The sequence below is a fragment of the Mus musculus genome, chromosome 5, assembly GCF_000001635.26.
Source record: "Mus musculus strain C57BL/6J chromosome 5, GRCm38.p6 C57BL/6J".
Taxonomy (NCBI): Eukaryota; Metazoa; Chordata; class Mammalia; order Rodentia; family Muridae; genus Mus; species Mus musculus.
This window is the reverse complement of record NC_000071.6, coordinates 65,835,928-65,859,877: the sequence shown is the minus strand read 5'-3', so window position 1 is coordinate 65,859,877 and position 23,950 is coordinate 65,835,928. Positions and strand designations below refer to the sequence as shown.

The window sequence follows — 23,950 nt, the reverse complement described above, 5'->3', positions numbered from 1 at the left end:
TCTCTGCCAGCTGTTGTCGAGAGGCCTCTAGTGTAATAACCACAGTTTGTGATGAACAGTACATTTTGGAAACCTTCAGACAGGTGATGTTTACTGAGCTGTTTCTACTCTGAGTTTGTATAATACCTCTTTTCTTTTCTTCTCTTCTCTTTTCTCTTCTCTTCTTTTCTTCTTCTTTTTTTTTTTTTTCATTGCTGCATTACCCAACATTGTTTTGGTTCAATGAGGAGTATTTGTTGGCACAGACTCGTGTTTGTGAAGTGCTGCCTGAGAAAACAGATCTCTGAAGGTGGGGGCTGTGTGCAGAATCCTGTTTTAATACTTGGGGTTTCTAGTCAGGGCGTTAGTCAGACTGGAACTGTTCTAATGGGACTCTCCACGTCGTTATAAGTGATCATATTAAGACGAAATTCCTTCTGGTTGGGAGATGTTTATGATAGGGATTATAAAGCGTTGGCTCTACTTAAAAGATCTTAATTATGACATGTCATTTTCCATGTAAAATTACACTCGCAGAAAATGTTCTTTAAAATTTCAAACATTAAAAATCTCTTAGAAATCTCATGTATGATTTCCTCTTTGTAGTTGCTAATACGTGACAAGCCACAGGCTCCCTGACCAAACACTGTCTCCCTTTCCTCTTACAGACATAACTGTAGAACCATCATTCCCCCACCACCCCCACCACCCCTACCACCCCTACCACCCCGCGCTTGCCCGCAGCCTGGCCGCCCCTCCCCTGTCAGTCTCATCGGCTGTTTTTACACCAAGACTCTGGCCTAACTTAGCATTGCTTTCCCATTCCTGGAATTCTCAGCTGCTGCGTTCACTTCAGTCTGTTTGCCTCATTTAGCTGCGTGTATCAGGCAAATATGTGCACCGTGTGGTTCTTCTCGTTGCAAAGCTCTCTTCATGGCAATGCAGTCTAGTCGCAGAAGGTGATAGTCAGAGTTCAGCTCGTTCTGCAAGACTGTCAGGTAGAGCCCATGTAGTCAAAAGACCATTACTCCTCAAAGTGACCCCAGATGTGCTCCCCCACATGGTATATTAATCAGGAGGTTTCTAGAGCCCTTACAAAACCCTTCAGGGGCAACATGATTAAAAATAATAATAATAATAATAATAATAAATAAAAAGCACACGAAGCCGCTCTCTACACAGAAAGGCCCACTGTTCACCCACCTCACCCACCTCAGTGGCTATAGCAGCACAGGACTGAGAAAATCAAATCCCATCTATAAAGACAAAGACTGGGTTCCACTGGTGACAGCTTTACAGAAAGGGGCTCTGCAGGCCCTGAGAACAAATCCACAGAGGACAACTGAAAGGCGAGGGGGTGAGAGCAGAATTTTGGGGTCCAGTGTGTGAACACCTAAGGAGCGACTGCAAACTGCAGGCCACAGGCTCCAAACTGCAGGCCATAGGTTCCAGTGCAGCGGGTCTGTACGGGAGGGGGAGGGGAGGGGGAGGGGGAGGGGGAGGGGAGGGGGAGGGGAGGAGGAGGAGGAGGGGAGGGGGAGGGGGAGGGGAGGGGAGGAGGAGGAGGAGGAGGAGGAGGAGGAGGAGGAGGAGGAGGAGGAGGAGGAGGAGGAGGAGGAGGAGGAGGAGAGGCCTCCTCTGTCTCTTCTCACGCTCTGATAGAACTCGTTGCCTTGATAGGGATCATCGGTTTGGGTGCAGACATCACAGGCTAACTGTAACCCAGCACATCTGCTCAGAGCACAGAGTGCAAATATTTTGGTTACCCGCAGAGCAGGGAGAGCCCTCACGTGCCTTCATCTCAGACTGATCAATGCCGTTTGGGAGGGAGCAGCCTGAAGCATGCGCGGGGCAGTTTGGAAGTGTGGAGAAAGGGTAAGTTCGGGTTCGAGCCAGACATATTCTAAAATCCAACTCCGCTTCTGACTAAGAACAAGGTCCTTACTATCTAACCTGGACGGATTGTATTAAAAACCTAAAAATAAAAAATAAAAGCCTAGTCTGGTGAAGTGGCCAATGCCTACTACAATCTCCAGATCCCAGCGAGAGGAAGGTTAGTGTGGGTAGTTCAGAAGTCCGAGGCCCCTGGTTACAAAGCGAGACCCATCGCGTAACAAATGAATTAATTAAAACTACACAGTGTGTGGGATGTGGTGGCTACACACTCCATGGGTGCTGTTACAGCCACTCGTGTGAGCGTTTGCCTCCTGGGATCTTTCCTGGTCACCTTTACCCCACCTTAAATAATAACTGTTGAATTGTAGGATTGAAGACATTTTGTCAAGCCCCAAATCCTGGTGAGGATAAACTCACAGAAGCCTGCACATCACAGACAAAGTTGCAGTGTCGTATATTCACTTTCAAATTAACTTATTAATTATTAACAATGTATTAATTTATCAACGCAATAACAGAGTCTCTTAGACATAATATGAACATCATGGAACATCCAAGAATATCTCCTGATGTCATCACACTGTGAATGCTTAGAATAGTGTTCTCTCTCATTGGGCCCATATCTACTGAACATTTTTACTATTTACTAGACACTATGCTAGGCACTAGGAAGGCAGCGTGTACCAACAAAGAAAAAAAAACACAACTTGGTCTTCTGAATTTGCCTGTGGAGACAGTTAACCATACACACACACACACACACACACACACACACACACACACACACACGTGTATGTGTGTGTGTGTGTGTGTGTGTGTGTGTGTGTGTGTGTGTGTGTGTGTGTGTTTCAGTGATGCTTTATGCAACAGCGAGCGTCCGAAAGGAAAATAAGACAGGGGAGAAAGAGGAAGCCTGGAGGCAGGGGAGGCGGGGGAGTCCTGTGGGGAGGAAGACAAAATCTTTTTGGAGCCATCTTTTGCCTTTTTTGTTTACACAGATGCTTGACAGTAAGCATCAATCCCTTAATGGTAATTTCATCGCTGTGCCCTGGCCTTCCATGTGCCAACAGGAAACAGCGTCCTCTTCTGCCAGGTCTTCTGACCCCCTCCGCTGCGAATGGCAGCCCTGCCCCAGCAATAGGGGACCCATCTTATTTTTACCCTACCCTAGCCCTCCTCTCAACTTTCACCCTTCACATTGCTGAGCCTCTCTTGTATCTCTTCTCCAAATCCCGGGTCTTTTTCCATGAACTGACTGCTGGCTTTCCTCTAGACAATGGCTCGTGCACCTGCAACTCCCAGCGTCTGTCTGTCACAAGGCTGTTTTCTTCTTCAGCTTGCCAGTCTGTCTTGTAGAATAGTATCAGTGGCCGCTGTTGAAACTGTCGGCCGAGCACCTAACCTGTACACGCTGCGTACTTTCTATGGGTTTTCCTACTAATCACCCAACAGTTATGAAGAGAAGACATACCAGCATTATCTGGGTTTACAAAGGAGGGAACTGAGCAGCAAAGTGTCTAGCTTAGGGTCACAAATAAAAGATGGCCCAGCCTGACCCAAGGGTCTGTTTGTTTCACAGTGATAGCCATTGAATCTGGCTCAAGTCTGTGATAAGCTTGACGACAGGATACAGCCACACCCTTTAAATATTGTTAATTCTCCCGCATCAGACAGGGCGCCTCAACCTCTGAAACTGGTCTTCCTCTGAATTCAAAATGGCTTGTGAGGATCAATTATAAACTTTAAAACCTGCTATCAATAGGCCCGCTTCGTGTCTGTGACCCCAAAACTAGAGATGCCGAGTCAGGAAGATGGAGAATTTGAAGTCAACATGGTCTGTGCAACAAGATCCTGTCTCAGTAATAAAGAACCACTAGTCTCATTGCTGAAAGAGAGAGTTTCCATTTTCTCTCTCCTTTCCTTGCCCCTTTAAATAGTTTTCTCCCTCTCTCTTTTTCTCCCTTCCTCCCTTCCTCCCTCTCTCTTTCTCCCTCCCTCTTTCTCTTCCCCCTCTGCCCCTTTTTCCCTCTCTGGTCCCTCTCTCTCTTCTCCCTCTCACTTCCTGTAAGCACACAGGTACAGCTTTCAGACACACTCGTTTTTAGGTGCTATTTTTATGAGTTATTGTCACTGTACAACTAAACAAGAGGAGTTTCACCCTCGACCAAATAGTTTTGCTTCAGTGTGAACCGTGTGTGAAAATGGCTTTTATTAGCTTTCTTGACAAGGTTCTGGAAGCTTACAGATATGCCTTCACTCATACATAAGGCATACTACTGCCTTATAAATGTCACACAAAGTAGGTTTTTTTTTCTACTTTGAATTACTTTTTCTACAATGAACTGATGGTTCATGATCTAACCTAGTAGAGAGCTCTTAAGTGAAGAAATATGTTTTATATGAACCCCCTGGCCCCAGCTAATTTCTTGCCTTAGAAATATCCACTAGCTGTGGTCTACAGAGATGGCTCAGTGGTTAAGAGCGCTTTCTTTTCTGGTCTTCGAGAGGACCCAAGTTTAATTCCCAACACCAGGTGGGTATCAGGATGCTTACAACCACCTGTAGCTACAGCTCCAGGGGATATGACACCCCCTCTGGCCTCTTCAGGCATGCACACACACACACACACACACACACACACACACACACACACACAAATAAATAAATAAAATACAAATAAATCTTAAATTTGCTCAGCGAACAGATGCCAGCTAAGCTCTAACTGCATTGAGCAAGTCTACCTAAGTTTCTTCTATAAACTCTTAGCACTGCTTTATCCCCAACATGTTTTGTGTAACAACCAGTGATGTTATAGCCATTGAGTCTCAGAGGAAAATCACTGAACCATACCGGAGCCCAGCAAAGTCATCCTGCCATCACTCAGCCTCTCTAGAGTCACGGTTACAGGATTCCAACCAGATGTGAACTGCATCTCGCAGTCAGACCCTCCCTCCGTGGGAAACTCCAGAGGTGGGGGATTAAACCTATTAGAAATCCCGTCTCAGCTTTCCCTGAAAATGGGAGTCACGGCTGGACAAATCTGGGCTATCTACCAACTTTATCTTCTTCTGGGAAGATGAAGAAGTGTTCAGAAACAAGAGAGTGGGGTTTCCGGAAAATTAACTCAGTGTCTGAGCTCAGAAAGAAAGCGGTAGTGGGAAATGGTTGATGCTTATTAAAGGAAAACATGTTTGTGGCAGGTGCAGCCAACAATGGCGAGACAGAGCTTCAAGCCAAGCCCACGTCTTATTAGTATTATTATTACCTAAGTTATTGTGACTGTGCATATTTTATCATGTAGAAGAGAAAGAAGTCTTCTTGTAACTCTCATAACTGGGCACTTGATGTCTAAATTGCATTTAAAAATTTCAAGACTAGTCATAAATATCTGTTCATTTTACTTCTTTAACTGCATACATCGTTCTATGAAATAAGACTTGTCATTTCTTAAATGTGTATGAAAAGCAAAGCAGTTTGCTACCATTTGAACAACCTGTCATTATGACGTTCATCATCCAAAATATAGTACTTTTTTTTGCTAATTCCTGTCTTTTCATCTTTTAATTATAAAAATTTAAGCTTCTTTAAAGTACTTTGAAAGTATTATATTAACATTTCTAAGTTTTATTTTAGCTTAGTTAAAAATCTTTATTTTTCAATTTATGGTTCACTTCTATAAATATTACCAGAACTGACCACCTCATGAGATTACCATAAAACATCAAAAACATTAGCATCATCTGTATTTTATTTTGTAAATGAAAAATCAGAAACTCAGAGAGGCTGAGCCACTTCCACAAGGGCACACAGCTGGAGTGAGGAATGCTGGGATCACTTGACTCCTATCAAGTTACCACCCAAGAATCAAACAGCTTTTCCAAATTAGCTCTTTATAATATGAGAGGTCATACTGAATGGACACAAGAGATGCAAAACTGACCTTTGACATCTCTCAAACAGAGGTCATAGACATTCTAGAATGTTATGAAGTTATATGTTCAGTAAAATACAATTTTTAAAAGAATTATTTGGTGTGTGTGTGCCCGTAGGGGCCAGAAGAGGCATTAGACCCCCTCAAGTGGGGTCATCTGTAGTCTTGGAAGAACAGCAGATGTTCTTAACTGTTCAGCCATCTTTCTAGCCCCCAACCTCAGTTCTTTGTGGGAAAAAAAATCCATATGTCTAAAGGCTAAGAACAATTATACAGAACAGTAATAGGTAACCGAATGTGTGACATTAGAAATAATTCCTCTCTCTCTCTCTCTCTCTCTCTCTCTCTCTCTCTCTCTCTCTCTCTCTCTCTCTCTCTTAGTTTATTTTTTTAGTTTTTTGGCCTCTGTACATTTTTAGTAAATCAGTGAAAACATACTCCATAACAAGAAAGATAAAAATGTTCAAGTCTATTTCAGTCTCTTCTGTGATTAAATTATCTGGTGTGTTTGATTTCACTTTTTTTTTTTTTTGTTTTGCTTTGTGAGGTGTCCCCTGCCCCACAACCTGGGAATTTTTTTTAAGGCAGGTGCGGTATCTATGTATGTACACACACACACACACACACACACACACACACACACACACGCACACTGACCAATAAACACAGTGGAGTATTTAAAGTGTGTTTTTCCATTCCAGTCCAAGTAGCATAGAGAGTAGTTTTGAGAACTCAATGTCAAAAAACAACAACAACAAAAAAAAAAAACCCACTCACACACACACACACACACACACAAAAAAAACCCGCTTCTATAGTTCTCATTATCTCTGTGTTGTCTTGATGCTTACCACAAAATAACACCTGTCATTTCTAATTTTCCTTGTATGCCCAGGAGCCATTTATTCTTATTCTTGCTAAAACAAACTCTATTTGGAAAAGAACAGTGCACAATGTCCCATACCAGGTTGTAACTTATGCTGTCCCGTCAGAGATGATAAAAAAGAACCTTCTACTTCTTTGCTTCCTCGCCTCCCTTGCAGCTAAGCGTCCATGTCACTCAGTTCAAGTCAATGAAACATGGAGGAAAATCTTCTTGCTTCTTTTTTCCTAACCAGCAGAACCAGGCGATGTGGGCAGGGGCCCTACCTTTTTTTTTTCCCCTTGCTTTGAGGGCTAAATTAGATGTGGAGTACCAAGGGCTGGAAAGCCAAGAGTCCTGCAGAGACAGCAGAAGCCTGGCCTTGCTGACCACCTCTTATGGTTTTTGTTTGTGAGAGGGTGAAATGGCTTAATTATGTAAGCCATGTTTCCTTGTTCTCATCACTGAAACTGAAGGCCTGTTAATGATGTAGTTAAAATAGGAAAAAACAATATCAAATAAGAAAGATTTGAAGTTGATGATACCAATATCTTGTAAAAATATAAAGAACCAGGGCTGAAGAGATGGCTCAGAGGTTAAGAGCACTGACTGCTCTTCCAGAGGTCCTGAGTTCAATTCCCAGCAACCACATGGTGGCTCACAATCATGTGTAATGGGATTCAATGCCCTCTTCTGGTGTGTCTGAAGACAGCTACAGTGTACTCATATACATTAAATAAATCTTTTCTAAAAATATATAAAGACCTTAGGCAAACGCCAACCTAAATAACCAACAGTGTAGATACTGGGTTGTTGTACAGGTTGGGTTTGGTTGCTGTTGTTTTGTTTTGAGTCAAGGTCTTACATAACCCCGGCTGACCTTGAGCTCATAGCCAAGGATGGCTTTAATTTTCTGATTCTCCTGCTTCTACGCACTTAGTTAATTTTTGAGACAGGGTCTGATGATGCCACCCTGGCTGTACTGAAGCTCTCTGTATAGCTCAGTATGGCCTCAAGCTCACAGAGATCCTTCCATCCACCTGCCTGTGCCTTCAGAGTCCTGGGATTAAAGGTGTGCGACACTGTGCCAGTCACTGCTTGGCTTTTGTACCCCTCCACCAAGCCACTGCCCGACTGCCAGAAGCGTCCCCAATGATGGCAACTGTTCTCCTATTCCTACCATCCTCCTTTGGTGGTCAAGTTTGAACAAGGACCTTGGACCTTGAAGTAAAAGCCACAATCACACTTAAGAGAACAGCTCCCTACAGCTTGTGCCACGTCTGTTTTTTGCATACCGTGTTTTCTTTTTTCCAGGAAGAGAGCCACACAACACACATTGTTTTGCAGTTTAGTTTTATTTTATTTTAACCAACTGACACAGGGCAGGTATCTATCTAGTCCTGGAAAACTGAATAGCCACATCGTTTGAGCTGCATGATACCCCATGATAGGAAAGGTGAAGTCCGTTTACCTGTCAATTCACGTTTTAGCTTTATGAAGCCTTACACACACAGACACACAGACACACAGACACACACACACACACATATGTGTGTGTGTGTGTGTGTGTCTGTGTGTGTGTATGTATATATATACATACACACAGTGTATATATATACTGTATATATACGGTATATATGTGTGTATATACTGTATATATATGTGTATGTGTGTGTATATATACAGTATATGTGTGTGTGTGTGTGTATATATATATATATATATATATATTGTAACGTTTGAATAGAATTGAGCATGAGGAGTGTTCCTGTAGAAACCTCAAGGAAGCTGTTTTTATTTATTTGCCTTTGGTTTCCTTAACTGGTAAATGGGGTACCTGACACATTATTAAGAGAATTAATGAATCAGTGAATACCAGCCACCCTCTGTGCAACTCAGTATTTCAATAAATGGTAGCTACTGTTTGGGCCACTATTTTGGTGATTTTAATGACAGTTTTCCAAGATGCTTTTGTATTTAAAGTAACCCATAAGTGAGTCCCTCACTCACGTACACAGCCCTTACAAATGATCTTAAGCTTTCTATCACCCGCTCATCGTGATCGGAATGAAACTCCCCAGCTGAAGACAGCCAGAAGGCTGTAAACAAGAAGGGCAGAGAACCATACAGGAAATCAAACCGAAGTGCCAGCTGCAGACACTCGGCAGACTCTAAGCAAACAGAAGATCGCAAGCAAAGGATTCTGGGTTTTCATTATGAACCTTGCCAGTGTTGCAGCTCCCGAGTCACTGGGCAAACCCATCTGGTCCCACCCCACCCAAATCTGCTGTTCCTGTGAGAAGGCAGAGGGCTCAGCTCTGGAGCCGGCCTCAGGGCGCCCCTGCTGACCTCTGCAGGTTAGTCTTGGCCGACTTTGTGCTGTTACCCCTAAGAGCTTGACTCTTGTGGAGCACACTACTAGCACAGGGAGACGGTTCATTGTTTCCACGCTGAGAAAAAAATGTATTATGGCAACAATCATTGAAACTCAACAGAAAGCACGAGCTGTCTTCAGAACCACGAATTCTCCTTAGAGTTCTTCAAGCTTTTCCAGAGGGGTGAACCTTTCTAGTTCAGAAAGCTGGAAGGTTCGGCCTGTAAGGTTGTTTTGTCTTGCTTTGTTTTGTTTTGATTAGAAATATGCTTTTTTTTTCTTTCAGTTTTTGTTTGTTTGTTTGTTTGGCTCTTCTTGTCAGAGTCTCCCAAAGTTTTCCAGGGCTGGACTTAAATTTATCATACAGCCTTGGCCTCAGAATGGTGATCCTCCTGCCTCAGTCTCCTGAGTAGCTAAGATTACAGGCTTGCTAACAGGTCCAACAGTTGTACATATTACTGAACAAAGAGTTCACCTCCACGTTAATTTATCCTATGCTTTTTATTATTTTATGTTATTTTTTAAGTTAAGCATTTTCATAAATTAAATACTTGATTTTTTTTCTTTTCCTTTCCTCCTAATTCATTGTAAACACATTTATTTGAAGCAATTTAATTTGACTTTCAAAGGACAAATTGATCCCAGAAAAGACCAAAGCCATGTAAGGCTTCTACAGTAGAGCTGATCTCTCTCACAAACCTCTTGCATGAGATGCTAGAGGAAACGAGAGACAGAGCTAAGAGCATCCTTAGAGAACCCTGTCCTAGCCTTTGCAGTGAGAACTCAATGCTAGAAAGTGCAAGCACTTGCTCAGCACATCGAGCCGGGGCGACAGTCCCATCAGTAAACTGCCTGCCATGCAAGCCCAAAGACCTGAATTTGATATTCAGAACCTCTGTACAAAAGCCAAGCAGTGACTGGCACAGTGTCGCACACCTTTAATCCCAGGACTCTGAAGGCACAGGCAGGTGGATGGAAGGATCTCTGTGAGCTTGAGGCCATACTGAGCTATACAGAGAGCTTCAGTACAGCCAGGGTGGCATCATCAGACCCTGTCTCAAAAATTAAACAAAGAACAACAAAAGTCAGGCGTTGTGGTGTTCGCTTGTAATCCCAGTGCTGGAGAGGCAGAGACTGGAGGATCACTGCTCAGCCAGCCTAGCCTACTTGGCAAGCTCCAAGCCAGTGAGAAACCCTGTCTCAAAACAAAACCAACAAAAACCAAAGTGGGCAGCATCTGAGGAATGATATTAGAGGTTGTTCACACACAGGAGAGAGAGAGAGAGAGAGAGAGAGAGAGAGAGAGAGAGATTCTCACATGAGTCTGCTTGCATTGAATAAGAAGTCTTTAAAAACAAAGCAACAAAGGCTTGCCTGCCCCTCCTTCTTCCTCCCCTTGCCTTGCTCTTCTCAGCCTTCTCCCCCCTCTCCCCAAAGCCCCCATTGGTTTGTCTCCTTCCATAACCAACCTGCCTAAGAAGTAGGGCTCTCAACACTGAGCGCTAGCTAGGACCACTCAGATCCCCTCCTCCTCAGTAGACAGAAGAAAAGTTCTGGGAGGCAGAGAAGACCAGCCTGCCGTGTGGTCTGCAGAAACACTATGTAGCATCTGCATTGACTGGAGATTTAAGATGCAAGCCCAATACAGGGAACTCAGAAAACATCACTCCATGGGGGGGGGGGGAGTAGAAGTCTTAATTACTCAAGCCTTTAGATGGTCTCCTTCCTGTGTCTTCTACCAGCCAGCGCACTGATTCACTGATGAATCCCTCAGCCCGTAACCAGGGTTGGAGAAGAGAGAGTCGTGCTTTTTAGATTCACCTGGGAAATGTTGTTTTTCAGAACGGCACTTTCTCCTTGCTCAGATGCTGAACAATGATCCAGAGAAAGGGAGATGGAGATATAAAAAGGAACCTAAGAATCAGTTCTGGAAATAATAACAGATTTTCAACACATTATCAATGATGAGAACTTGAGTCAGCACGGTTTTCCATCAATTAACAAATGATGCTATATATTAAAGAGAAGGTTTGTGCTGGGAGGTGGTGGTACGCGCCTTTAATCTCAGCACTCAGGAGGCAGAGGCAGGAGGATCTCTGAGTTCCAGGTCAGCCTGGTCTTCAGAGTGAGTTTCAGGATAGCTAGGGCTACACAGAGAAACCCAACCCCTACCCCAACCCCCAAAAGAGGATATTTGTAACCAATCTAATCACTTTTACACACATCAGAAAAGACCATTTAGGACTAGTGAGATGTGAGGTGGTTCCGCTGGTAAAGCCGTCACCACACAAGCCTGATGACTGGAGTTTGGTACCCAGAAATCATGTAAAGGTGGAAAGAAAGAACTGATCTCACAAAATTGTCTTCTGAGTGCACTTGCCCACGTATACATCACACACACATGCACACGCACACACATACTATTTAAAAAAACTATTTAATACTCACCGCAAAAGTTAAACACTTGCATGTTTAATCAGTTAGTATTATAATTTGAATTATTTACTCTAAAATCTCAAACACTTCATATGCACATAAATGTGATGAAGCAAAGCATTAATCACTGATTGGGGGAGGAGACTGTTTTATTCTGTTCACACTATTACCCACAGGCTTGTGCTCCACATTAGCTTGTAAGGCTCCTCTGCACTGCCGTGGTTTGTACGCTTTGGCCTACATTTCTCCTTTCCTTCCCACCACCCCATCCATGCTAACCCTGTTTTATTCCATCTCTATAAATCTCACCTTGCCTCCTCTATTTTAATTCCACACATAATTGAGATGGTACAGCGTTTTTCTTCCCAAGTCTGGTCTAATTCACTTAGAACAATGGCCTCCAGGTTCACCCACATCATGGCACAGGGCTCCTCTTTTTAGAACCCTGCATAATATTCCATTGTATAGTCACAGCTTATCCTTTCCATTCCCATTTGCTGATGGACATTCAGATCGTTTCCGTGTGTCAGCCAGCGCTGCAGTGTGTGTGTGTGTGTGTGTGTGTGTGTGCAGATGTCCTTGCAGAGTAGTGATCTCATCCGCTTTGGGGATATGCCGAGAAGAAAGAGGGATGGCTGGGTCCTATGGGAATAATATTTTCATCTTCCCTAGATGCCTACAACTGTTGTCCATAATGACTGGCCAGATCGACAGCCCCACTGATGGTGTACAAGGACTTTCTTTTCCCTCATCCTCTCCAACACTGTCGCTCCCTGTCTTTTTGGAGCTGCCTTGGACTCCACATTCTCCTGCCTCAGCTTCTCCGTGTGCACCCCCACATGCAGTCTCCTGGTATTTTTGTAATTTTCAGTGTTTTACACACACACACACACACACACACACACACACACACACACACACAATCTTTTATTGCTGTGTATTTATTAGTAAGTGAAGAAATGCTGATGTATCCAAACCACAAATCTGTGCTTTGTATGTCTTGTCCTTGCTTTTGGGAAAGGAAAGAAGAAATGAGACAAGACCAAAGGGAAGCATGGGAGGGGAGACAGTTACTGCTGAGTGTGGGGCGATGGACAAGGTATCTGGCAGCCCAAGGTCCCCCCAGCGAGCACACAGAGCTCTAGGCTAAGCTGGAAGCTGGCCTCAGCTTAGATAACATTCTAAATTGCTGCTATGAATTCCACAGCTGAATCTGGGGAGACATGGAATTCTACTCCTAATACCCAGCTATATTTAAGAGAGGATCTGAAGCTAAGCCCTTTTCTGGCTAGCTTACATGTAGTTTGTCCCTCAGACAACATGCCCTACCCCTGTGGCCTGACGGGATTTGCCAAGGGTCCAGGACAGCCTAAGAAGAGCTAAATAAAGCCTAGAGACTGGGGATGTAGCTGACAGAGTGCTTGCCTAGCAGGCATGAGGGCCTGGGTTTGATCCCTAGTACCTCAGAAGGCAGATGTGGTACATGCCTGGAATCCAGCCCTCGGGAGGTAAAGGCTAAAAGTCCAAGGCTATCCTTGGCTACACAACGAGTTTGAGACAACCCTGGGCTACATGAGACTCTATCTCAAGAAATAAAGGAAGGGGACAAGAGGACATCTCAGTGAAAGCCTAACAACCTGGGATCCCATGGTAGAAAAAGAGGAAGTAGCCGGGCATGGTGGCGCACGCCTTTAATCCCTGCACTTGGGAGGCAGAGGCACGAGGATGTCTGAATTCGAGGCCAGCCTGGTCTACAGAGTGAGTTCCAGCACAGCCAAGGCTACACAGAAAAACCCTGTCTCGAAAAACCAAAAAAAGAAAAGAGAGAAAAAAAAAAGGAAGAACTCCTGACCTCTGACCTGCATACCTACCATTGTCCTTCACTCTGTAGACACAGGCCGGGGTATACACAGTCACACACACAGATACTTATCATAAAGTTTGAAAAGACATCATAACTTTTTAAAGGCCTTTGCTTCTCCTCCTCCTCTCTCTTCCCTCCCTCTTCCTCCCCATCTCCCTCCCCTTTTTCCCACAACTCTAGATATGGTCCTTCAGCACCCCTAGAACTGCGGCACTGCTCACTTCTCCACACTGCTCCCTCCCCTAGACACTACCCTTAGCCCACCTTACCTGTAGGTAAATGGCAGCTTTTACCTCTACAGACCTTTTGGGCTCTCTTTAAAGTCATGAATACACCCATGTATCAGAGTTGTATGTATCAAACATAGCACTGGCTGTGTGTGTTTTGGACTTTTGTGTGCTTGTCTCCTTAACACTAACGCAGCAGGCAATGTCCTCCAGTGAACTGATCCAGACCTACAGTGGGGCCTGGGTCCAGAACAATCACAAAGTGTCCTGTTCTGCATTCTGAAAGAAGCAGCCTCATTCCAGGAAACGTGTGGAATCTGGCTCTGCCCTCCTGGAATCTGGGAGGTCGGTCCCAATCACTGTAGAGAGACTGTGGCAGAAACTGTGGGACCATGATAGAAGAAACATTTCTGCCTTCTCTCTCACCTTCTTCCAGCTGCTATGTTGTGAGGGAGCCAGGGTGCTACACTGGGTACACAGGTACAGGAGTCCTGGAAGATGGCTTGGGCTAAGGTCTTAGGACAACAGCTAGACGCTCTGGTACGTGACTCTTCAGATGGTTCCAGAACTTGCCTTGAATCAGGTTCTCAGTTTTCCTCTTCCCATGAGGCCTCTGTAACCTGTGTCTTTTCTATTTCAGCCTAGTTCCTGAATAAGGACATGGAGACTTATTCATGAATGCCCAGGCTAAGCTAGGCTTGTTCCCAACTAGCTTGTGGGACTCAGTTTTCCCGTTTATACTAACCTAAGTTCTGCTACATGGCTAGTTACCGCTCCTTAGTTTCATACATCCAACTTCCTCCATGTCTTGAGTTTCAGTGGCCATCAGGTTTTAATTTAACCAATCAAGTGGTGCCTTAGGCAGCAAGGAAGGACAGAGACACATCTTCACACAGTACACATAAGCATTATGCCTACAGGCCTCCGACACCATGGAAACAGACAAACTGCTCCCACCATGCTTGCAATCTTGCTCTGTATTATCCAAATTCCAGACACACAGAAGCCACGCACACAATAAAAATTTTTATTTTATGACAGTAAGTTATAGGGACTTTATTAAATGGCAATACAGTAGAAAACTGGAACAGAATTGGTTCGTGCTTTCAAGTGACTGTACGATATTTCATAGTGTGACTACAACATAGCCCAGTCAAGGGCTTCCCTCGTTTCCAGTTCTTCTCACTGTGAACATTAATTACTGCAATACATGTCCTTGAAGACACATTACTTGAGGGGCTAGAGAGGGCTCAACAGTGAAGAGTGCTGGGTATTGGGATCCAAACCCAGGCCTTAACAGTTATTCGGCAAGCTCTCTTAGCCAGCCACCAAGAATGGTTTTGGGTTTTGGTTTCTTTTTATTTCTGTTTTTAGTGGTTTGTTTGCTCCCCCCACCCAGCCATGGCTATTCTGGAACTCACTATATAGATCAGGGTGGCTTGAATTCACAGAGATTCACCCACCATGAGAGGAATCTGCCTCCTGATGGCTGGGTTAAAGGCATGCACCACTACTCCAGGATGGAAGGTTTTTGTTTAAACCTCATCCATTCACTCTATATCTTGGGTTTTGCTGAGAAATTCTGTTTAACTTTTACTCCCAGGTTCTCCCTAGGTCTCAGTTATCATAAGAGGTTTTTTTTTTTAAAGATTTATTTATTTTATGTATGTGAGTATACTGTAGCTGTACAGATGGTTGTGAGATTTCATGTGGTTGTTGGGAATTGAATTTAGGACCTCTGCTTGCTCCAGTTGGCCCCACTCACTTCGATCAACTCCACTCCCTCAGTTCCTGCTCCCTCAGGCACAAAGATTTAAGATTGATTTATTATTATACATAAGTACACTGTAGCTGTCTTCAGACACACCAGAAGAAGGTGTCAGATCTCATTACGGGTGGTTGTGAGCCACCATGTGGTTGCTGGGACTTGAACTCAGGACCTTCGGAAGAGCAGTCAGCTCTCTTACCCGCTGAGCCATCTCTCCGGTCCATCTTAAGAGTTTTCATGTAATATGTAGACTGCATATTTTCAATCATTCCATGATCCCCATCCATGTATGGTACATCATATGTATGTACATATGTGTTTATATGTATGCACACATGTATGTGTGTGCACACACACAGTAACTCTTGGCCCATTGCTTACTCGTCCTTCACCTTTGTACTTCTTTCTCTCCCTTCTTTAAATCTCTTTTCTCATAATTTGCTATTTGGTCAGAAACTTTTAATCCTTTTTTTCATGTGAGTATGTGTGCATTGTGTGCATCTGTGTGTGTGTGTGTGTGTGTGTGTGTGTGTGTGTGTGTGTGTGACTGTTTTGGCATCTTTACGTTCTGCTGTTCACACTGGCAGCTGAGTGATGCTTCACTGGACAAGGCTTTTTGAGTCACTCCCTGGCGTTCTCAGTTGTACAGCTATGATCCCACTATCTGAGGTCCTTTTTTTCTCCTAACTAGAAATGTGAGATTTTCTCTGACATTCAGGAATTTTGCCAAATGTTTAGGAGCGTACTTTTTCCTACCTGGAATTGAATGAACACCTACAGCCTACGAATGCAAGGCTTCATTCACTCAGAAAACATGCTCCCATCAAGTATTGTGTTATGTCTTAGGCCCTCAGGGCCTGCCTTCCTCCTTGGCTAGTAGCAACTACAGTCTCAAACAAAAACTGAAATGGAGATAATTCAATGCCTGAAAATACTGCACCATCTTAGACACTAGCCCGATTAGCCAATATTTGATGTGTGACAGCCTGGAGTGAAATAAAATATAGATAATTTACCCTGGTCTATCATGTGTATATTGAGATGTCTCACTTTGCACTCTATAAATGTGTACAATCACCATATACGCATTGAAAATAAAATGATAAAATATATTTAAGAAAAAATATACCATTTGTACATAGATAAGTCTGTTTTATATTATATGTAAAAATATACACCTATTAATTGTATCTACTTTCTAAAATGTATCTAGCTTTAAAACCTGATATACACAGGCTACAAAATAACTGTTCAGGCAATGAAAGGGTGTGACCTGCCAACTCTGAGCTTCTGCTTCTTAAAGTCTTCAGAATTTTTTCATATGTAACAGATACAAAAATTATCAGTGTGGGAGTATTCACAGTTTCCTTCCTCCTCTGGCATTTGTACCCTGATCACTTTCTATCTACGGCCCCCATCCTCCCCATCGGCTTATCAGACAAAGGAGAGTGGGAATCAAAGGCTTGAAGCCCTCACTACAGAGCAGTGGCCCTCAACCCTCCTACTGCCGCGGCCCTTTAACACGGTCCCTCATGCCGCGGTACCCCCCTACCATAACATTATTTTTGTTGCTATCTCATAACTGTAATTTTGCTACTGCTATGAATCACAAACACCCAATATGCAGGATATCTGATAGGCAACCCCTCAACTCACAGGTTGTGAACCACTGAGAAAGTCTAACCAAAAAGATCTGGGAGTATGCACTATGAAGGGAAACACACACACACACACACACACACACACACACACACACACACACACACACAGAAAAAAGCAGAGATGTGAAAGAGTTTTGAGAGAAGAGCAAAGTAAGGAGCAGGGAGACAGAAACTTTAGGGTATCTAGGAGACATAAGAAAGTGTGAGAACAGTGGCGGGAAGGGCAGACTGAAGGAAGCGCTCGCCCTTTTGTCTGCGGCCATGACACAGAGCACACTGTTCTTCATGTCAGGCCACCAAGGGGCACAGGTAATGGTTAGAATGACTCTGTAAAGGATGATGTGTGTGTGTCCGCATCCATGTGCACAGCATGTGAGAGCAGGAGTCTGCAGAGCCCAAAGGTCTCGATGGAGTTAAGCTTACCGGAAGTTGGGAGCTACCTGCCTTGGGTGCTGGGAACCAAACTCTGCAAAAGCAGTGTGACCTCTTGCCACTCAGCCATCTCTCCAGCCAATTCTTTTACGGCCTTCCTAACATGACACTTCTGAAGCTTAGTCATCAGGACCAGTGGACTAGCTGGTTTTGTGTCAACTTGACACAAGCCAGAGTCATCAGAGAGGAAAGCGCCTCCCTTGAGGAAGTGCCCCCCATGAGATCCAGCTGTAAGGCATTTTCCCAGTTAGTGATCAATGCCGGAAGGGCCCATTGTGGGTGGTGGCATCCTTGGGTTGGTCGTGGGTTGCTGGTCTGGGAAATGTTGGGTGTGAGGGGGGAAGTGTGACATAATTCCTGCCCCTGGAGCACCGCCAGGCCATCCATCCCATGACCCCCTGACCCCCTGACCCCCACGTGTGCTGATGGTTGCTGTTGCCCCAAAGTTGATCCGCTGTCTTTACTGCTCTACTTTCAATCTTCCTTTCTGGAGAATATACTTCCCCCGTTACTCAGAGCTAATCATACCATAGTAAATGAAACAGATGCAGTTTTCAGGAAGGAGGCTGTGGAGGACAAGGAACAGGCCCTCCACTTGGCCTTGAGGGTCATGGGAAAGGATCTAGGCCATTTAATCACAAGGGCCATAAAAGCCTACAGGGTCCTTTTTAGAAATGGTTTGTTGCCAGATTTGGCCTTGAATTTGGAATCAGGAAGAAGCAGGAGTCCCACGACTGCTGCATTGATTAGCCAGGATGAATTTAAAGATATTAAGGGTAGAGAGAGCAGTTTCAGGAAGAAAGAGTATAGATAGAAAAATAAGAATTTATGTATGATTTAGGAGTAATTTTAATATTGCAAGGAGAGTGCATGAGGCTATGGAATTGCTAGGATAAGGAAATGAAGATTAGAGAATTAAAGGACGATGTTGAAGCATATAAAAGTTAGTGCTCTGGGGTTTTTTTCAGCTGTTTGAAGAACTGAAGACAACAATGCCTGAAAAGATATTAGAGAGCGCTGTCTTACTGTTTTATTTACATAAACTTCATTTTAGTTTTAGTAGTTTGTCATTTTTCTGTTCTTACATGGAAGCAGTTATTAAAGACTGTTGTCTGCTGTACCAGAAAACTAAGAGGAGCAGGCTGTAAGGAACAGGCTGTGCAAAGCTGTAAGGAAATGTGCACCTTCTTTGTGCTCGAGTCTGCTCTAAGAAAACTGGAGCTGGGACTGTTGGCCTGGGTCTTACAGAGTTTACATAAATCTAAAATTTCTTGGTAATTATTCACAATGACCAAAGCCTTGATGACATAGCTTTTGTAAATAAAAGGCTGTGTTCAGGATCTCTCTGGGGAAATCATGGAGTTAAGAATTAAGCTAAAGAATAAAGAATACTGAGAGTCGTCAGGGAACAGAGAGAGTGCTTGAACTAGCAGCCTGCATCTACTACTGTCTGAGTCATTATCGAATCAGTGTCATTCCCATTCCAGCCTTTCTCAGGACTCTCCTCGCGCTGAGGCATGATCTCAGCACTGGGTTCTATAGAAAAGCAGGCTGAGCAAGCCATTGGGGGGATTAGCCAGTAAGCAGCAACCCTACATGGCCTCTGCATCAGCTCCCACCTCCAGGATCCTACCCTGTTTGGTTCCTGTCCTGACTTTGTTTGGTGGTGAACAGCAATGTGGAAGTATAAGCTGAATAAACCCTTTCCTCCCCAACTTGCTTTCTGGTCCTGGTATTTTGTCACAGCAATTGAAACCTTAAGATACCCCAGAATCTATTCATTTCATTTGCACTACAGAGGAGAGAGAGAGAGAGAGAGAGAGAGAGAGAGAGAGAGAGAGAGAGAGAGAGAGAGAGAGAGAGATAGGTGTGAGAGAGAAACCTAGCTACATATTTTGTTTTTAAACATTTTTATTTTTAAATATGTGTAGATATGTGTGTATGCTTGTGGGTGTGTGCATATTATCGTAGGTACCTGTAGAAGCCAGAGGCTCTGGATTTCCTTTGGTTGGAGTTATAAACAGCTGTGAGCTGCCAGCCTGATATGGGTGCTGGGAATTGAACTCCATCTTCTGGAAAAGTAGCATATGTTCTTAACCACTGAACCATCTCTCCAGACCCGGCCTCCTATATTTCCTATTTTAAAAATGGAATCATATAATGAATAGCCTTTTGTATCTTGCTTGTTTTGTTTTTTTGCATATGCATGTATGTGTGCGTTAGCATGCGTGTGCACTTACACACACAGGAGTCCAAACCTGAAGTGGGGTGCCTTTTGACTGCCCCCCACTTCATTTATTGAAATGAGGTCTCCTGATGAACCTGGAGCTAGCCAGTTTGCCTTGGAGATTCACTGTCTCTGTCCCTCCGAGTTCTGGAATTATTGGTGGCTGCCCAGCTTTTACATGAGCTCTGGAGACCTGAATTTTGATCTTCACATGCTTGCATGCCAAAGGCTTTACACAGAGCCATCTCCCCAACCTTGCTTCTAGCTAGTCCCCTTAAAAACACAGTTTTTTTTTTTGAGCTGCCTACTTCCAAAATGAGATCTGAGTTGGTTTAAATAAAATCAAAGGCTTGTGACTTCAGACTCTAAGGATAGGAACCAAGACATGTAAGAGCCAAGGGGGAAACTATATTCAGAAATTCTAGCTAAGAATTCTGTGAGTATAACACAAAATAATAAGATACTTTTAAAAACAGATTCCTAAGTTCTAACTGCTGGTAATATTTTTGAGGAGAAGAAATTAATTCTGCTGGGGGCGGGGGCTAGGGAAACAGATCAGGGATGAGTGGGTAAAAATGCTTGCTGCCTAAATCTCATGACCTAAGTTCAAGGCCTGGGACCCACAAGTTGTTTGTAGAAGCTCACATCTGTAATTCCAGCACCTTTCCTTCCTTCCTTTCAATCTTTCTCTCTCTCTCTTTCTCTCTCTCTTTCTTTTTCTTTCTCTCTCTCTCTTTCTTTCTTTCAATTTATTTATTTTAATTTATGCACATAAGTGTTTAGCCTGCATGTATGTCTGTATGAGGGTGCTCAATCCCCTGCTACATGGTTGCTGGAAATTGAACTCAGGACCTCTGGAAGATCAGCCAGTGCTCTTAACCATTGAGCCATCTCTCCAGCCCCCCAGCACCCTTTCTTGATGGGAGATGGAGATGGGAGAATTGCACAGCAGCTCAAAGACTGCCAGCAAGCTAGCTGTCCTGGAGTACTGAGCACAACCCCTGCCTGACTCAATGAGGCAGGAGAGAACCTCACCCAAAAGTTGTCCTCTGCCCCCCCCCCAACACTAATAATAAGTAAAAGGAAATACTGAACAAACTGCCCTTGAGCCTCCAAAGTTAGTGAGTTCTCGATATGCACTCAGTTACTCTGAAGTCTTAGCAAAGAGACTGGGGGGAGTGGCCATGAGTCCTCAGTTTTCCTATCTGTAGTAAAATTGAAGCATTGTGAAATAATGTATCATCTTTTAAATTGTGTGTGTGCATGTGTATGATGGGGAGGGGTGCATGTATCATGTGTGGAGGTCAGAGGACAACTTGGTAGAGTTGGTTCTCTCCTCCCATCTTTTAAGTGGATTCCAGGAATCAAGCTCAAGTCACCAAGTGTGGTAGTTTGAATATGCTTGGCCCATGAGACGTGGCACTATTAGGAGGTGTGAACTTGTTGGAGGAACTGTGTCACTGTAGGGGTGGACTTTGAGGTCCCAGGCTCAAGCCCCACCCTCTGTGGAAGAGAGTTCCCTCCTGGATGCCTTTGGATCAAGATGTAGAACTCTCAGCTCTTCCCACACCACGTCTGCCCGCGAGCTGCCATGCTTCCTGCCATGATGATAACGGACTGAACCTCTGAAACTGTAAACCAGCCCCAATTAAATGTTGTCTCTCATGTGAGCTGCCTTGGTCATGGTATCTCTCACAGCAATGGAAACCCTAACTAAGACACCAGGTTTGCACTATGGGGCAGCAAGTATCTTTATGCACTGAGCCATCCCATCAGCTTTAGTGCATCTTTCTAAAAGTATATTTTATTGGTTTGTCATAAATTCAGATGGGAAAACGAACAAGAAGGAACGTCAAACTGAATTTTCCCTGCAAAGTGATTCAGAGAAGCCAGGACCACATCTGTTCCCTGAACCCTTTGTGAGTGTCTCCTGTCACCCTATCCGTCTCCTCCCTCCAGTGAACACAGAACAGCAGAGTGAAAACTGATCCTAACAAATCCTCCTTCCGAGCGTCACTGGACTGAGTCATATCCAATCAAGGTGAAAGATGGGGACTGTACGAATAAAGAAAACATTTTTTTTCTAGTTTACCCATCTTACAGCAGGCAGACTTTCAACCTTGTACCCTACAGCCCTGTCTGTAATCTTCCTGGATAATGTGTATAGAGTGGATGACCCAGAAATCTGGTATTAGCTCTCTGACCTTCTCTACTGAGATGACAACCATCTCTGTGATGCACCACAAATCAAACTGTGGGGACAAGGATCCTCGACGCTAATATTTCAAACTCCGAAATTCGCTCCCTTCCTACCTCCCCCAACTTCCCTTTGGACTCTGACTTTCTGAAGCTGTTCTTTGTCTTCAGGACTCCACTTCCCTCGGATCATGCCTGATTCCTCACCCGGGCCATGACTTGCCAGCCACTTCACCATTAGACATACAGTGCCCTGAACTGCTCCTGTTATTGTAATTTGGAGGGGATTCCCTTCATATTTAGTAGATACCATAGAAATAGTCCCATCTAGGGGGTCTTAATCTCATTAGTAAAATGATCTAAGAATGGATTCCAATGGAAACTTAAGCTTGCGGACACCTTTATTAACATTGAAAGGACAACACTCAGAGCAACAAACTGTAAATCAGCTTTCCCAGTGGAGAATTGGTGGGGAGGGGGAGATGTCAACACCATGCCATTTGAGTTAAGTCAACATGGAAGTCAGCTGCATGGTGGACCAGCATGATTTGACTGGCCACACCATCAGGCTGTTGGGACCCCGGATGCTTCTGACAAGATCAATGTGCCAGCCTCTGCACCTGGAGCCTGATGGGGAACAGTCCCCAGAGTTCTCTTCTCTGCCCTATAAAGCCTGCAAGGCCCCTGCTCTCTTCCATTGTTCTGATTAAAAGACAATCCTCTTCCCTCTTCCTCCTCCTTCTTCGTTAGATATTTATTTACATTTCAAATGTTGTCCCCTTTCCTGGTTTCCCCTCCCAAAACCCCCTATCCTCCCCTCCCCCCACTCACCAACCCACCCACTCCCACTTCCTGGCCCTGGCGTTCCCCTACACTAGGCATAGAACCTTCACAGGACCAAGGGCCTCTCCTCCTATTGATGACCGACTAGGCCATCCTCTGCTACATATGCAACTGGAGCCATGAATCCCACCATGTGTTTTCTTTGGTTGGTGGTTTAGTCCCTGGGAGCTCTGGGGGTACTGGTTAGTTCATATTGTTGTTCCTATTGTTGTTGTTGTTGTTGGGACAATCTGCTTCTAAAGAGGTCAGTCTCCTTTTATTTCCATGTCACTATCAATCCTGGTCTAACAATGGCTATCACCCAAGCACTGAAGGGCAAAGACAAAGTTCACTGGCCAGCCAGCCTAAGGCTGCTCCATAATCAGTGAGACCCTGTCTGGACAAGGTGGACAGTAACAAAGGAAGACAATGTCGCCCGGACTTTAGATGTGTGTGTGTGTGTGTGTGTGTGTGTGTGTGTGCATGTATGTATACATGCGCAAGTGTGTATGCAAGGATGGGAGCTTGGAAGTTGGAAGTGGACAGAGCTGGAAAGTGTTAAGAAATTAGTGTACACTTATCAGCCCTGAGACTAGTTAGGGAAATCCACGAGGCCGGTAAGCCTTGTTAACAGCATGCAGTGAAGATGAGTCCCGGTTTCCCCTTAATTGATTCCAAGTCTGAACAACTTAAGCCCCACGCTGAAGGGAATGCACCATGCAGGTCCAGGGCACAGGCTGTGTGCCTGGCTGATTAGTCTGAATCCTGGCTCTCTCACCTCACGTGCTGTCTTGGACAAGGCGCCTCAGCATCTCCCTTCCCGCACCTAACTGTTCTGGGGCCTAAGCGAGCTAGTGCACATAAACACTCAAGGTACAGAGATGAGGAGTACGGTGGGAGCCACGGATGGATCAGGAGTGCGGTGGGAGCCACGGATGGAGGAAGTCTTTGGTGGGGACCGTTCAGCTTACACAGCAAGTTCACTTACAATTCAGGGTCCAATCTTGAGGGTAGAAATCTGTATTTGTAACTACATAGTTTATGGATAGTTCTTGTGCATACAGCTTGAAACCAACTACTATGACATGGAGAGAGAGAAAGAGACTATATATTTACACTAAAAAAAGTAAATTTTACAGTTCTTCCTAATATACCCATTTTTGTTTTCATGTACAAAAAGAAAAGGCTCCATCAGATGATAATGTGTATCACTTGCTGTTGGATTAAATGATGGGAGGAGGAACTTTAAATAGATCCTGGACCACTTCCTTGAAT

At 44.3% G+C, this 23,950-nt stretch overlaps 1 long non-coding RNA gene across 1 annotated transcript; it reads left to right on the top strand.

The window, feature by feature from the left end:
• Positions 1-1,676: 1,676 nt before the first annotated feature.
• Gm3521 (predicted gene 3521) lies at positions 1,677-22,578 on the top strand. Its single transcript, NR_165645.1, has 2 exons — positions 1,677-1,854; positions 21,485-22,578. It is a non-coding gene; the product is annotated as a predicted gene 3521 (long non-coding RNA).
• Positions 22,579-23,950: the final 1,372 nt, after the last annotated feature.